Source organism: Serinus canaria, chromosome 4 (assembly GCF_022539315.1).
Source record: "Serinus canaria isolate serCan28SL12 chromosome 4, serCan2020, whole genome shotgun sequence".
NCBI classification, from domain to species: Eukaryota; Metazoa; Chordata; class Aves; order Passeriformes; family Fringillidae; genus Serinus; species Serinus canaria.
In genome coordinates, this window is record NC_066317.1 from 1,061,581 (window position 1) to 1,075,652 (window position 14,072).

Here is a 14,072-nt window from a genome sequence, read left to right on the forward strand (position 1 = left end):
TCACCGCTCTAAATCCCATCGGGATACACGTGTCCCCTTGAATGGCAATTCCAGCCCAAGAGCCAAACCCCCAAGCAATCCTAAGAGGGTGGAGTGATCTCTGATCTCCCCCAAAGCTCTTTGATCAGACTCAGCCAGGAGCAGCCAAAACCAGTGCAAGTTTTGGCTGTGATATGCCCTTGGTTAGCAATTTTTTACAGTCAAGTGTTCAGCAGCAATGATTTGCTAGCGGAGTATAACACAACTCACTTGATCTGTCCAAAATCTCTGTCTGTAGGAGCCAGGAACATTTGCTGCCAACTTGAGAACCCTGGCTGCTCTGGGCACAAGCAGGGTGCCACGCTGAAACTCATCCAAGAGCTGTTGGCTCGGAGGGAGTTTATGACAGTGAGCAAAACCACCTTCCTCATCAGGAGAAGTATGTCCCTTCAGGAAAAAACCTGAGGGGAAGGCTGCAAAAAGGAGTAAGAGGAGGTGCTCCACAACAAATTCTTTAAAAGGGACCAGCTGAAGGCAGACAGGTGCCCTTCTGAAGGCCGTTTCAGTACCTGGCACTGGGCAATCCAGAAATAAAGCCACGGTTCCTCGCTGCCCAAACTCTGCAAGTGCAGCCAGGTCAGCAGAAACCCACCCTTACTCACTGTTGGATTTTCTCCTTCTCCCAGCAAAGCAATTATTCCTGCTGGTGTTAGTCCGGGTGAGCTCTCCTCCCTCCCCATCCGGCTAATGAATCCAAACCAAACCCTGCACTTAACAAAACCCACGGCTGACCCCTCATCAAAGCTGTCCCTTGCCCTGCTTTGATTCTCCTGCAGATAAACAAAATAAAACAAGCCTCTGGTCTCATTTCATCCTCTCCCCCAGGCGAGTTGAACTCCGGCCCTGCTAAGGCTGGGCGCGCTAGAAATGCCCTTGTATAAACATTTGGCTCATCTCGATTACTCCATCCTTGTGTGTTCAGCATTTTACAGACACATGAGCAAGCACAGCCTTCCTCTCCCTTCTTCCTCTCCTGCTTGAATTCAAGGCAGCCAATCCCTCTGTTAGCAGGGAAAATGGTGTGTGAAGTGCCTGCTTACATCTCCAGGGCTGGGGGAACCATTATCATCCATCCAGCTGTCAGGGACCTTTTGTATCATCTGCTCGGGCCATTAGGATTTAATTCCTTTACACGGCATCCAACAGCCCTTTCCTTGTAGGAACCTGCAATTCAGGAGCCAGGCACAGCTGCGTGAGCTGCGCTCCTGCCCAGCCCTGTCAGTGCCAGACGGGCACCTGGAATTCCATCCCTGGCTAGGGAGAGGCTGCAGGGACATCTCTCCACCCAGCCCCGCCGAAAGGACGCTGCTGACGCTGCCAGGGGCCAGCCCAGCTCTGCGGCAAGCCCTTGATCCATCCCCAGCCCAGCGGCAATTCCTGGGGCTCCCAGGCTGCTCCTGTGGCAGCTCTGGCTTGCTGCCTCCCTCCAGGCACAGCTGGGAAAAAACAAGGCAGAGCCAAGAGTAATCTCAGTGTTGCCCAAAGCAGCAAAATGTGTTCCAGTGGGTAACCAGGTCCAGCAAGCCCTGCCAGTCATTGCTCCCCAGGCAATTCCCCCTTCCTGGAAACTCGCCCTCAGCACCAGCACCGCTGTCAAAACCTCATTAGAAGCAACTCGTTCTTAATTGCTTTTCATTTCCATGTTTTCCCTAATTAGAGGCATTTTGGAGCTTCACGTAGACCAGGGTAGGTAAGAGGGATGCAAATCAGGACGAGGTTTACCCAGAAGGCCAGAAAACCTACTTTAGTCTTTTTAAAAGGAGGGAAAAAAATGACCCAGCTCCAAAGCACCCAATTGTCCTGACATGAGATTTTTTGGAAATCCTCCCAAAGGATCCATGATTTATAGGGTGTTTTTTACACTTCCCATCAGTGCACCACAACAGGGCTAAGAAGACTTAAAAAATAATTATTTTTTTAAAAAGAAAATATATTTAAAAGATGCCTCAAGGAGAAACAAATCAACTAATTATCCTCAATACATGAAAATGCTCTTCTTGGAAAATACCTTTCCTGAGCAAGCCCGACTCACAGTGATGCAGATAAATCCAAACAGGAAGGAAATGGGGTTAAATAGATAAGCATAAACCCAAGATTGCTTCAGGAATGTTCCTTTTCAAGGCATCTACAGAAAAGTATTTCCTAGGCTTGACACAGACCTCACACACCAAATAAATGCCTTGGTAAATAGAAATGTACAGGTGTTACCCAGCTGTAAACTACCTTTTCATTCCAATTTCCCCTCATTTAAGGTAAAAACCATCCAAAAAAGAAACGCCATGACTAAAGGTTTGCACACATGGATCCATCAGTCTTTGCTTCCCCCTGCCCACGTGGATTTCTGGACTATCAGAATTGGACATGCTTCTTTAAAAACAAAAGCAATTAAAGACCTTTCCATCATCGAGGCTCCAGGATTTTCTAGGCAGGCCCATTCCAAGTCGTTTGCAATTCCGCTGTGCCTGGACTTGCACGATTTTATTATTTTTGGTACCCCGCTGGCTGCTTGCCCCACTCCCACTTTGAGGAAAGCCACATCCCTCCTTCCTGAAAAACCAGCTAGCAGAGATCCCACTGAGAGTGCACTCCTCAGCTCTGTAAAACTGCTCAGCATTAATCATCACCCTGAGCACAAAACACAGTGTGCCCCTGAGCACAAGGGAGGGGAGAACAGGCTGCCTTTGGCTGGTGTGCTGCTTGTCCTGCTGCAAGGAGCAGCTGTAGAGAAGGAATGAGGATTCCCTTTAGCTGAACAGCTTGGAAGGGAAAAGAACGAGACATTTTGCAGCATTTGATGATGAATATAAAAATCCCAGCACTGCCCCTAAGAGCATGTGCTGTTCCCACTGATCACAGAGCCTGTGCCGTGCTATCTGACGAAGCCCAAAGGCCAAAATATTTCTCTTCAGCTGCATCCAAACCGTGGGGAACCAAAAGCAATTCCTCTGAGCACTTACCTGCAGGGCCAGGCTTCTAGTCCTGGATCCCTTAAAAAAGACTTGAAAATGCAGTTCAAAACCAAAACTGACTTAATGCCAACATAAAAGCTGAAATATGCTCGCTGCTTGAAATTTACCTTTATTTAAATAGTACAACTTTTTCACTTGCTTCCTACATCAAAAAGAGGCCAAGACTGGTTTCTTTCTAAACCCTCTTAAACTGCAAGAGAAAGATGACATTTTCAAAAGTCAGCATTTTCCAAGCCAGCTGAGCTAAGTCAAGCTCCTGAGCCTAAATTTAAGCATCAAAGTGTTCAGTGCTCCTCTCCAAAACTCCTGTGTTCAGCTGACCATTCACAAGTCCTGTGGAGCCGCCACACAGCTAAAACAGCAGAGGAAAGAATCAAACCACAGGCAGGATCCCTAAATCCACAGCCTAACTTCAGGCTCCTGATCTTGAAGGAGCTACTCAAGTCACCTTTGAGCACCTGCACCACACCAGCCCAGCAACCACAGTGTCCACAACCAAGCTGATGGTCGGTGCTTCCTCCTCTGCCATTCCCACAAGAGGAAAAGAAATGGCCAAATGCACGTGGGGGGCAGAATTTCAGGAAGGATTCAGCATATCAGATAAACCAGGATTTGCTGACTGAGAGGAATTCAGCAAGGCATTAGCAGAAAGTTGTTATTAATTCAAGCTACCGAGGCTTTACCAGATAATAAGTTTAAAAGCTTGTGGTTTAAAATTCTACCATTAAGGCACAAGAGGTAGAAGGAATTGCTTCAGTGGATTTAGACACTGAGGATTCTTTTTTTTTTTTAGCTTCCCACAGAGTATTTTCCTTTTCTACCCTCGCCATCCTCTCCCATTTGGCATAGATTACAGCCCTGCTTCAGCGTTTGTTTAATGAAGTTTACACAACATTAGAGGCACTTGATTTAGCTGCCACAGCCACCATCTGTAATTAATCCTCCCAGGAGCCAGGGCGCTGCACAGCTTGTTCCTGCAGGCTGGGTTTCTAATGTGGAACGAGCTTATGCCCTCCATAACTCTGGTCTCCCATCAGCTTTATGCCACCCTAACTCCCAGGCATTCATTTGGCCACACATCCCAGCTGGTGGAGAACAAGAGCCACAGGGAGAGGGTGTCAATCAGCTGGATGTTACCAGCAGGTGGGAAGGACGCCTTTGCCTCCTTCCTTTCCCTGTTCCCAGAGCAAGGAATAAAGCAGCACACTGTGATTTGGCCACTTCTGTGCATGCTGCTCTTATTCTGCAGGAGTTATGTGCAAGTAAGACACAGCTTTCAGTCCTGGGACAGGAGTGGGCTTTGCCTTCCACTCACACACAAGGAGTATGGGTGGAGCAAGACAGAATTCCCTCAGCTTCCCCTTAGCTGGGATGTGAAAGGGCAGGAGAGATGAACACTGCACCTGCCCCACAGGGCTGTCCCTGTGCCACTGCACTTGCACAGATCCCACCCCAAAACTGCCTGGCTTGCAGTGCAGGGGGGGCTGTGCTGCTTGGCTCTGCTGGTAAATAAATCAGTTCTGAACTCTGGGCCAAAAGCTGCAGTTTAATGAGAGAGTAACTTTAGGGGCGGAAAAACAGCCAGCCGTGATGTAAAGATTTCTAGTGATACAGAATAATTCATAGCACACATCAGGAAACAGTTCCAATGATTTCCAATCTCCACAGCAAAAGTCTACCTAGCTCCTAAGCTGAATTTATCTAGCTTTCATTTTCTGGCTCCTCCATTCTCTTATGGGCAGAAGAGGTTTATTTAAAATAATTTCTGTTCCCTCTGTAGCATTCTACAAATTACCCCTCAACTTTCCCTTTGGGAACTGGTGCAGACAGAGCTCAAGTCCTTTGTAATGAGGAATCACGACCCTCTTCTGGATCCCCTCCACATCTCAGCACAAATGAGCAGTGAAAAATCAGACAAGTGTTCCTCCAGCTGTGACAGCAGTGCCAAACACCCAGCTCATCTAACACTGCTCCCCCTGAGCTGTAAGCCCCTAACACTCACAGAGGAATTTTATCACTCCTTAACACTCGAGTCTTAACACACCAGGAGCCCCCAAAAGGTTCCACAGAATCCCAAAACCATGGAATCCCTTAGGGTGGAAAAGACCTTCAAGACCATGGAGTCCAACCACCAACCCAGCACTCCAAGGCCAGCACTGACCCCTGTCCCCAGGTGCCACATCCACAGGGCTTTTAAACCCCTCCAGGGTGGGGACTCCGCCACGGCACTGGGCAGGTTGTTTCCATGACTGGCCACTGTTTCCCTGAAGAAATTTCCCCTAAAATTCAACGGAAACACCCCCTGGTACAACTTGAGGCCATTTACTCTTATTCCCCCTGAGCCTCCTTTTTTTCCCAGGCTGATCCCCCTGAGCTGCTCCTCACCAGACCTGTGCTCCAAATGATCCATTCACTTCCCTGGACACGTCCCAGCCTCTCTGGGTCTTCCTTGGAGCCCAACATTGTCCCCAGGGGTGCAAGGTGGGGCCTCACCAGTGGCCAGCACACAGGGACAGTCCCTGCCCTGGTCCTGATGGCCACACCATTTCCAGGAAAAGCCAGGATGTTTGTATCCTGTACTCAGATGGAATATATCATAATGTGGGGGGCGTTTTTGGGTAAATAATACTGAAGTGTAGCTCTTTTTCCCCCTTTCAGAAAGCCTGGAGACCCCCCCTCTAATTCACCCCAGCCAGTTCTTTGGGCCCAGAAGCAAAAAGAGCACTGGCCCTGGCCTCTGGGGCAAGATAAGAAGGAATGAATGCTTTTGTGGTGGGTTCCCCAGCTAAGCTGTTATGCATGCCCAGAGGACTCATGTGCAAACATGTTTAGTGACTCCACACCATAAATCACCGCTTCCCAAAGCAAATCCAGCCTTGTGCTTGTTTTGTGCACAAATCTGGTTCAGACAGACAAGGAGGAGGAGCCCTGAGCTTCTGAACCTCTTCCTCTCCTTGGGGCTGGGACATGTCCTGCTCTGAGGAAATTAAGATGGGAAATTAAGATCCAGCACACACCAGAAGGGGTTTTTTTTTCTCTCCCAAATACCTTCATCTACACCCCCAGCAAAGGTGACAGGTTAATCACAGCTAGCCTCAATCCTGAATCAAAAACTTTCAAAAAAACCAATTTTGAAAACAAACCAACCCCTTGATGCACAGCCTCTTCTGCTTGATAAATTTTGCAGGACTTTTCTGCAGGTTTCTTTTTTTTTTGAAATGCTATTCCAAAGAATTACCCAATATACTGCCTTTACCTACAGCCAGTCTTCAGATGTGGTGTGCACAAAATAAACAGCAAAGCAGCTGGCAGAAAACAAACCTCCAGCAAACCCGAGGGCACAGAAACACAACCAACCACTGCTTAGTTCAGCTTCCAAGCTGCTTTTTTTTTGTTTGTTTGTTTTTAAGGGTACACAGACCTTGCCCAAAGTTGGGTACAGGAGATGCACACCTGCTTTGACCACTTCAGAGGGTCAGGGTGGGTGCCCCTTGCTGATCTTCTCCTACAGGACTTAAACTCTGAACGTGTAAAGTCCACAGAAAAGGCTTTTTCTTTCCCTAGGTCTGTAAAAAATCAGATGAAACTGGAAACAGGCTCCTGTAAGCACAGCTATTTAAAAGTACAATGAAAAAAAAAGTAAGATGCCTGCGGGAACTTTTATTTATTCATATACATGCTCACATTAAAATGCCAGGGAATGCAGTAGGAGAAGGAACTTGCCTATGGAAAGAACCCTTGCACTGATAAAATTGAAAATTTCCTCTCTGTGTAAAGGACACCAGGAGATCCCTGCACACCAGCCCCACTGCACTGCTCTCGTTTTTTCGGTCCCCACGTGGACAACACGGTCAGTGAAGCAGCATTTGGAACACAAGGGGGCCAAAAGCCCATCAGAAAATCCTCTGGAAGTCTGTGTAAAGCGGTGATTGGGAGAAAGGGGCAATGAGGGGAGGCGAGAGAGAAACGCGGTTTCGTTTGGAATCCTAAAATGCCGTTTTCCAGCTCCTTCAGACACGTAGGGATCACCACCTTCCCAGTGACCAAACTGACTGTGCAAAGAGGAAAATAAACCCCAGCCAAGGACCTCATTTGACTTCTCAGCAGCCACAGCAAGTGCCTTGCCAGGAAGCAGAGACACAAACACAAAGCACAGCCGGGAGCTGCTCCCAGGGAAGGCAGAGGCAAAGCAGGGATGGATTTCCAGCACTCCAAGTGCCTGGGAAGGCAAGGATAATCCAGTCTGACTGGAGCAAGAGGAACCCTGCTGGAACTACTGCAGGAACACGCACAGAGCACAATACCTTTGGGATTCCAGCCTGGACTGCCACCTCGGGGTGCCAGAGCACGCTGCCCCTCACAGAAGTGGTTCAGAAGCACAAGAATCCCACAGGGAACTGCATTCCCAAGCGGGGCAGCTGAGCATTAGGGTGCCTAAAGGGAATAGATGGAGGGAATCTCCATCCCACCTTGAAGTCATTCCCCAAAGCCAGCTTCCTCTCTAAACTGCCAGAGCCAATGCCAAATCATTGCTCTGCATGTGGAGGTGGGAGCTTGGCTGACAAGAGCCAAAACTTCCCATGCAGGGCCAAGACAAGGCACGGTGAAGAGACAGAGCAGCAGCTGGGCTGCTGCAAACCCCTTGAAGGGAAGTGAGAAGGCAAATCCATGCTCCCTCTGGAAAACACCAGGTGGCAAGGCCGTGGCCAGCCTGCAGCCCTGCTTCATGAAATGAGCTCAGTGCTGCAAGGCTGACTGCCAGTGCCAGGGTCAGTGCTCAGCTGGGAAAATGCCCAGCTCCACAGACATCAAAGCAGCTGCAGCTCTTACAGGAGCCCAGGAATGCGGGCTCCCCAAATAGAAACGGGCTGATCATGTTTCCATGATCTCCGCAAGGCTGCAAGCTGGCAGGGCTGCAAACCTCACCTAAATCACTCAGGCACCACTTCCCAGAGACTGGGAGATGCAGCAGGGGAACAGCTCTCTCCCTGCCAGCACAGGGGAATAGCTCTCATTTCTCTGGCCTGCCCAACACTCCTGAGACAGCCCTGCTCTGTCACCCCACACAGATGCTGCTGCCAACACCACCTCAGGGAGGTTTCCCAAGAGGAATCCCAACAAATCACAGCTTTGGTGCTTCCACATGGTCACAGCCGAGGGTCTGGATGCCAGATGAAAGGTGGCCCTGCTGGTTCAGGTGTCACTGATGGCTGATGTGGCTTCCACCACACAAAGTGACACTTAGGGCACCCCGGTGACATTAAATATCTAAAGCCTTTAAAACATGAGTGGAACCATCCCAAGGGGGAAAGGCTCGATTACCAAGGTTATTTTTTCAGAGGCTGTTGCAGACGATGTGATGGATTTCACCAGATGCTCTCATCATTTCTACTGCAGTGCCTGATAAAATAGCACCTATAAATACACTAAAAACCCAATGAATTACAGAAGCATGAAATGACTTCAGTAAGGTTAGAAACACGCTGGCACCATGCAGAATGCACTAAAAATACTGAGTGTAGAGACCTCACAGCACCTTTTAGGTAGCCCTTCAGCTGATTTTAACAAGGGGGTTACTTACTGAGGCTGCCAGATGAGGAATTATCATCTCCTCAGGCTGAACATGTGGATTTAGGAGCTATTTGCAGAGGCTAACAAAGGCATCTGTATGAACAGGATGCTGAGGAGAAGATTTGACCTTGAAGATGAGATCAGGTAGACCTGCAGAACAAAATGCCCGTTCCCACCCTAGACTAAAAGGAGGGGAACGATCACATGTGAACAAACTGCAGGTTCCCTGTGCTGGATTCCAACCCTGCATTTCCTTCCCAAAGCCACAGGCTCAACAGCATCAAGCACTGCTTGCAGATAAGCAGTGAAAGCCCAGCAAAAATATTTTGCTTAGAGAGCATCATTCCCAAGTTATTCTTGCTACCAAGACTTCCTATTTTAATGAGGGAAGTCAGCACCAGCATGATCATTGACAAACTGATGACAAGAGGGCTCCATGTCACAAACCAGCACTCCCGGCAGCCCGGACACACCAGTGCCCACAGGCAGCTCTGGCCAGACAGAAATGCCATCCAAGGGGATAAATGGGCAACAGGGGCTGCTGATCCCAGCAGGAAAGGCAGCTGAACTGCACAGCTCCCTCCCAGGCTGTAAAGTATCATGGATGATGCCTTTTCCCAGGGATTTCAAGAGGCTTGCCTGTGATCTCACAGATATTTCTCTGCCCGAAGCAAGAAGAAGAACTGACAGTCTTACATCTTGTGAGCTTAGATCTTCCCCCACATAATGAGGTCAGAGGAGAGGGAAGGATCTGTGCTAACTCCAGCACACTCCTCTCCAAAGAGTGAAGCTTTACCACTCTTCTAAAGCCAGCAAATCCTTCAGAAACCCCTGCAAAGGATCCTGTGACTGGAGGAACTCTGAGGTGCACAGCAGGACGTACACAGGGTGGTTAGAGCCACATCACCTTCCAAAAGAAACAGCAGGAGCACTGCAGAATTAATTAAGTCTGCTCAGAAAAATCAAAGTATTAATGGAGCAGGCAGAAAAGGAACCCCCAGTATTACAGAGGTAAATGGCTTTAAAATCCATTATATTTTTCCCATGCTGATGGGTCTCAGCTATCCTGTGCCATCACAGATACACCTGTTAATCACACACCACACATCCACAGGATCCCTCCCTGGATTGCATTCAAGGCTCCAAAAACCTCTCAGGAAGTAAAATTACAACATGGGGGAAAAAAAAATACTGCAAAACACTGCCCTGCAGTCATGGCCAGACTTCTCTTAGGGAACAAGGCTTAAAGCCTAAATTCTGGGACAAATTCTCCTCAATTTTTAATCAACTGTATCTCAGTTGGTTCCATTTTATCTAATATGAAGTCTCCCAACGCCCTTGGAAGGAACATATTCGACTTTGCTTTGTCCTAAGGATTTCATTAAAATTTAAACAGGTTTTCATTAAGTTTATTGTTTCATTGAGGGAATTTTTGGTTTAAATAAATCATGGAAAAGAGGTCTAAGAATTACCCTTTATGCCACTCAATGGAAGCACATAATTCGTTTTGGGTTTGGAACATTTCCATTTAACAGCAGATTGAGGCACTTTTAGGGTTCCCTTTCCATAACCACGACGCTCTCACAGTTTCACTGAGAAATCTAAAAAGGACTAAATGGAATTTTTAAGTGCCTCCAATTTTAAAACCAAACCTAGGTTTTCAAAACAGAACACTTTTAGGATTCTGTTTTTTTAAAATAACGACAAAAAATTAACCCACTGGAATAAAAGCATAGCAAGTTACTTCTGCTCTGCAACACTGAGAATTCCTTAGGCACTCCAGAAAATCAGGCTTTTTACATACATAGAAGAATCTATAAAACTGCAAAAAAAATGTGGGAAAGAAATTGCTAACAAGTTTGCTCATGTTTTCCCCTGGAACCACGTTTCCAGGCTCCATGCACAAAAGGATTTACAGCATCCACTAACTCAGAACTGGCTCTTGGCATGTCAGTAATGACAACTGTGTCTCCAGCAGCAGAAGCTTTTCATAATTAAACAACCAACCCTGTGTTTCCTCTGAAAATATAAACAGCCATGAGCCACAACACCTGATGTATGGCATGTCAGTCTCGAGCTGGCTGAGCACCCAAAAGGAATTAATCCCACATGACCATGACCAGATCTACTCAGGCAAAACAACAGGTGAATTCCCGGGAAAGGGAAATATTCAGATGTTCAAGGTGCCATTCTGTTAGAAGCAAGATTTCTAGTTTGATAAGCAAAGGGTTCAAAGTTCCTTATCTTTGCAATCTTTCAGCTCCTGTGGATGTCCCCAGAAATTTATTATACTTAAACTGCAATTTCCCGGTTTTCAGCCTGCAAGAAGTTTCATTTTGATCTCCATAAAACACAGGCAAAGCAGGTTAGAAAACTAATTTTTCTTTTTTTTTTTTTAGTAATCAAACATCTGGCTTTAAATTATTCAAATTAATCTGGGAAGAAGTCATGTTCAGGATTTATCTTTTGGGGGAGGAGGGAGAGGATTTTTTTCCCCTGGCTGATGCTCAGAAACACAGATCCTGGGACTCCCCCTTAGCTGCAGCACAGCAGCTGGTACTCCAAAGATCCTTGGGCTGCAGAGCTCCTGGGGTTAGTGAGAGGATTCATTACAGAATGACTCCGGAGTAGACACAATGATTACAAAATCCAGTGGTTTATCCTAGCGGGCCTCCTTAATCTGTGGCTCAGCAATAAACCACAGCAGCAGCAGAATGACAGCAGCCTTCCCAGGGGAGCCTGCTGCCTGCATTCCCACTGGAAGCTCCTCAAACGCATCCTGAAAGATGGAAGCCACAACGACCTGGGAAATGCCTCAACACTGGGTCATGGCTGAATTCCTGTCCTGGTGAATGAATCCATGGGAAAGCTGCTATCTCCTGCCAAGGCCCTGGCACACAGCTCCCAGCACTGTGCTATTCAATGTTCATCATCTCCTTCAGTCAGCACTCATGGACCAACAGCTCCCGTCTGGGAAGCTCACTGGCATGGAAAACATGGAAATGTGGAACAGGGCAGCTCTTGTAAAGACCCTGATCTCCAAATAAAGCTGAAGCCAGATGACCTCCCTCAGCACAGAGAAGATGAAGGCATGAGTCTTTGACTAGCAGGATGGAGGAGAAAGGCCTCTGGAGAAGAACATCACAGCCAGCAGACACAGCTCCAAGAAGAACAGCCCAGAGTGTCAGATCAAAGCTCCAAAGCCCCACAACTCCCAGAATTCTTCTGTAGCTCGTGAATTTCTCCAGATTTATGAATTCCTCCTACCCAAAACAAAGAGGAGCCGTTTTAAAATCCCTTCTTGCCAAAAAACCCCTGCCTGTATCTGACTGTTTAGGAAGAGCCCCCCATGGATTCCAACAGGGGGCCAAGGGCTGCTCCTAAAGGTGCACAGGCAACTGAGGGGCTGTGGATCTGAACCCCTGCCCAGCTCCAGGCTCAGGGGGAATGGAGAGATGCTGCTGCTGCTGCTGCTGCATGGGGGTGCATTTGCTTGGGCAAGAAGGTGACTTGAAGAACCACTAAGATGAAACAGAAAAATTATTCTGTATTGAAATGTCTTCCTCTGTCCCCTTCATTTCCTGATGAAGGGACAGGAACTCACTTGATCCTCAGGAGACAAATCTTACATCTAAGGTTCTTTTACCTGGTACCTCTTTTACCTGTCCCCATCCCTCTGTATCCAACTGCTGTTTCCAAGGAATGCAAAGAAGGAACACACATGCAGCACACGCTTGATTCAAAAATCACTTTTATTTTTGATCCTCAGTTGAGCCCAGCTCTCTGAAACCCACAAGCAGATGAGATTTGCTCCACGAGAGGCATTGCATTTCTGTACTAACAAATCTTAAATGCAAAACATTCACGTACATCCAGAGGATGCAGCTAAGCAGTGGCATTTAAATCACTTCATTTAAAAACAAAAATATCTTCACCACTGTAAGAGTTAACAAGCAAACCTTTCAGCTGAAATATTCAATTCTGATCTCATTTTTCAGTCCTAACTTCTTACCTTTATAATGAAATTTAAATGAAGCCCATTTTCCACTGCTAATTTGACATATTCCCTAACCAGAAGTGCTTTGCACTTGCTAACATTTATTTTAAAAGTCACTGAATTCATTCAGAGTAGAAGCTCTCTGGAATGGGAGATTTGAAATTTGGAGGGGGAAAAGACCCCCAGCATTTTTTATTTATTACCTTTCCACTCTCACTTCTGTCCAGCACATACTACTGATAGAAACAGAAATCTGGCTTAAAAAGCAAAAAATGAGGATTTCTTTCAACTTCTGACAACAAAATGCACACAGATGTTGCAAAAGGAGGCAAAATTTTTGGTGGAAGCACAAGTACAATTAAGCTAGGGCTTTTTATTCTCTTCACAATTTTCGACACAAAGACTAAAAACACTTTCTTTCAAAAAAAGCTTCTTTGGTGCTTTCTGGTGTTAAAACCAAGCATCCCATTTGTGTCTCAGGAGACTTCCCAAACAATCCAGCCCAGAAACCCATTCCCTAGGTGCACCACCAGCAGCTGGTGCCACAGACAACATCCATGTTTTGAAGAGAACAGAATGGCAACGGATGATGCTCAGCTGGACTTGTCCTTCTGTAACCTCCACCAGACACAAACTCATTTTTCAAGTCACACTCCCCATTCAAACCACCTCAAGGCACAGCCCTGTCCTTCCCCTCCCCTCTCTCCCTCCTCTTGGCACAAACCAGCTGGCAGAAAGACTCCAGCCTTTTGGATTTGCTGCACACCTCCCACACACCCTGACTTCCAGAGAGACATCAGTGTGTCTCCTCATGGCCTGCAGCTAAGAAAAAATAAAGTGGATTTTCCTCTTTCTAAGTAAAGGGAGCTGATAATGTGCTGACAGGAGAAGCCAGAGGGAGGAACACCAAGCAGCTCAGCTGGGAATCACGCTCAGGGAGGTGCTTTCCCTCGGAGCAAAGCCACAAACACCAGCTGACCCTGGGTGTACAAGGAGCTAAGTCAGTGAGGCAAGAGGCAGGACTTGTGCAGCCTTAACCATTCCAGCAACCCTGCAGTGCCTGCACAGCTGCACTTAAAGGTTGCATTTATGCACCAAGGGTTTTCCAGGTGACCTCAGAGGCTCCTGCAGCAAACAGCATTCCCACAACCAGCCAGGAGCAGCTCACCTACAGCCACTTCCACGTGGCCATCACACAATGGCTTGGCAGGCACCTACAGCCCATCCAGTGCCATACCTGCCATGGGCAGGGACGCCTTCTCCAATTCCAGGGTGCTCCAAGCTCCTGGCCTTGGACACTTCCAGGCATCCAGGGGAAACCACAGCTTCTGTGGGCAGCCTGTGCCAGGGCCTCACCCCCTCACAGCTAAGAATTCCTTTCTGATATCCACTCTGAACCTACCCTCCCTGTTGGTTTGAATCCATTCATACCCCTTAGTCCTGTCACCCCATCCCTTTGAAACAGCCTCTCTCCATCTCTCTTATGTTCCCTTCAG

The 14,072-nt window shown here is 47.4% G+C and overlaps 1 protein-coding gene across 1 annotated transcript in view; it reads right to left on the reverse strand.

Annotated features, from left to right (window-relative positions):
• The window catches only part of FRAS1 (Fraser extracellular matrix complex subunit 1), a 98,585-nt gene that overhangs the window by 81,557 nt on the left and 2,956 nt on the right, over positions 1-14,072 (reverse strand). The gene's annotated exons all lie outside the window — the stretch shown is intronic.